This window comes from Egretta garzetta, unplaced genomic scaffold (assembly GCF_000687185.1).
Source record: "Egretta garzetta isolate BGI_Z169 unplaced genomic scaffold, ASM68718v1 scaffold639, whole genome shotgun sequence".
NCBI lineage: Eukaryota > Metazoa > Chordata > Aves > Pelecaniformes > Ardeidae > Egretta > Egretta garzetta.
Window position 1 is genome coordinate 110,521 of NW_009260834.1, and position 3,070 is coordinate 113,590.

The window sequence follows — 3,070 nt, forward strand, 5'->3', positions numbered from 1 at the left end:
ATGGAGTGGTTGCTCATGGTTTCGTAGTGTGTGAACTCTCCATTGGCAACTGAAATGAAATTTGTGTTAGTATTTGAAGTCATTTTCTCTTCTGTTCTGTCACTGAGGAGTGACATAGCTTCCTCACCTACAAAGTTATTCCACTTTCCCACCTGTAATTAAATTCTGCGAAGCCTGCTCTCCTGGGTCTTAAGATATACAGCTGCCACACCAAAGGATTTTAGTGTGGGGGTGGCAAAGTATTACACTGTCTTTTGCTGTTTCTACCTGAGGAAGCCAAATAAAATGGTTTTCTTGAGAGGTGAAAGGGTATGCGGGTGTTCAAGTGTGTGTTTGAACTGTGTGAGAGAAGCAGAGTTAATAAATTCTCAAGTGATTTTATGCAGCCTGTTTCCACCTGTAGCATGTTATTTTTCTGAGCTTACATGTGTGTGGATTTAAATAGGATGTGTCTTGACAGGTTTTGCTTATGATAATTGTTAGTCTGTAGATAGTTACTGAATTTTAGGGCTTACTTGGGCTGGAGATTTAACTTGCATCCTTGAAAGCTGGCCAAAATATCAGTGTCCATAAATTCACTCCCATATGAGGTTCAGGGCAATTAATAGAATAGTCCTAATTCTAGATTGAAATTGGTGATCTGTTTAGTTAAAATCATATCAAATGTAGTAGTCATTAAAGTAGTAATTTTTTTCTAGGTAGTAAGTTATGCTCTATGGGAAGTAAAATAGAGAAGTCTTATTTTTATGGTATTACAAATCAACACTTCAGAGCTATCTTTTCACAACAGAATTGTACTGTACTGGAGGTTTAAAATCTTTGGATAAGTGTTTTATTCTCTGCTAAATTAGGGGATGTTTGGGTAACATTTTGGAGAAAAATACAGTGGTGTGTATATATATGTATGATCTAAAGACCTGTGCAGACATGTGTAACTATATAGCATATATGTGTATTTTGTGTATATATACACACATGCGTGCAGAAAAGATCCTTTTATATAGTAAAATTGTCTTGATAAGGAGAACATAATTCCTTAAATATACATGTAAGGTAAATACAGAGGTACTGTAGAAATACAGCAGTTGCACATTGCTACATAACTGTTATTTTTATAACGTATGTATGCGTTTGCCCATGCATACTCAAAAAGCTGCTTCTATGTGTCTCGGTCCTGGTGCCAATGGATTCAGCACTCGGAACTGGTTCGGGTGGTCTGCAGGCTGTGGTCACACACAGAAGTCAGGCAGGTCTCCCAGAGGTGATTCTTTTCCCTGCAGAGTGGTGGAGAACAGGCTGCCTGTGAGTCCAGCACATCCCAACGTAGTCTGCAGTTACTGAACAACTCCTTGTGCTCTGAGAGAAGTGCTGAAATGGCTTTTTTTTTTTTTTTTTTTGTCTTTGGCAGTACAAAACTACTTTGTGCATGATAAGGATCTAGTAACTTTTTTGATCGCATGAGTTAAAGATTAAATAGCTATTAATACAGTAATTACTAAGACAGGAATCTAATGGTGTGGTTGTGAAAAGTGTCACCAAGTATCTTAGATTAAGAAGTGTCTGTAATTGCTCTTGGATGACTGAAGCACATCGTGCTGATGCTAGATGTGGTCTTGTCAAAAGTTTTCACGTAGCAGTACTGTGAGCTGAATCTGTGTGGCGACTTGAGGGAAGAGTAACCTGGGAGGAAAAAAGGTGAGATTGGATCCTGACCTACTTTGCTTCATCATAATATTTCCAGTCTCTTTCCCCATCCTTTAAAATTGTAATAGTACCTTACGATAGTGGGTTTCTCAGATTTTTAATACATTTGCAATGTTTTTCAAACATTTTCAGATTACATATCCCCAACTATTTTCTAATGGACACGTATGATCTCTAAACAGGAAAGATAAAGCTACTGATAATAAGCTTGTTTCTAAAGGTTATGCTTTATCAACCCCCTGGGAAATATCCACGTAACAACAAAATTTGCAGATCACAGATTGAAAGCAACAGTCCTGTGACCTAGCTTGCATCACAGCTGTGTTAACACTTGAACAAGGTAGATGGTACGGATGCGTGGCTGAGGACAAGGCAGGTATGCAGGACTTGCTACTTGGCAGCAGGCCACCCTTAGTTTCTGGATCCAGGGCTGGAGTGACCTCTCAAAGTAAGATCAGAAAATGTACTTTTTGTGTTATTCTAACTGATGTCATGGATATAAAAGTCTCTCTGAAAACATACTGCAGAAATGGGTATTTTCTCTTTGAGGATAAAATATAGTTCAAATAAATATTTGTTACTGATGGGTGTGCCTATTTTATCTGGTTTTGTCATCTTGGCAGTATCAAGATCTAAAATAAAAATTAATTCTAAGTAATTTGTAACATATCTGTCATGCATAAAAATCACATGTGACATTCTTTCCCTGCTATATATTCTATGTGTTGAAATGTAAAGCTTCTTGTGGACTACTTTGTAATAGAAATATTTGTTAATGAAACACTTCATAAATATTGGGTGTAGTTACTGAGTTGATTTTGTGAGCATTTGGTGTTCTAGTACAGGATAAGGATGAGGAGCTATGGAGTACCAGGACTTCTTTAGCAGAGATCACATTGCTACATAAAATTAAAGAGCTCGGTTCCAGAGAATGAAGATAGAAGTATATTTTACCCTCAGTAAATGTTTCAAGCTATGCTTTTATTATATCATAACCAACATTCTTTACTTCATCAGAAATCCCTGTTGATTTCAACCGGAATGTAGCCAAAAGAAATAGTGGAATACCAAGTTCTTGGAGACTACTCCGTTATCTTGCATATTGCAAAGCTGGTTAAGTTGTGCTAAGAAAATGAAGTGTTAAATTCTGCTAAACCAGAATGATATAGCCTGAATACAACCCAAGATACTGACAAATATATTTATACTCTTATAGAATGCAGTATTTACAAGCAATCGTGAATGTCGGCAACTTCTGTTCGTAACGCTTTGAATGTGATTAAAAAGGAAACAACCAATTCATGAGTTCAGTGGGATCATTTTCCAAATCAGGAAAAGTGATAATATTTGGCAATGTGGTATTGAT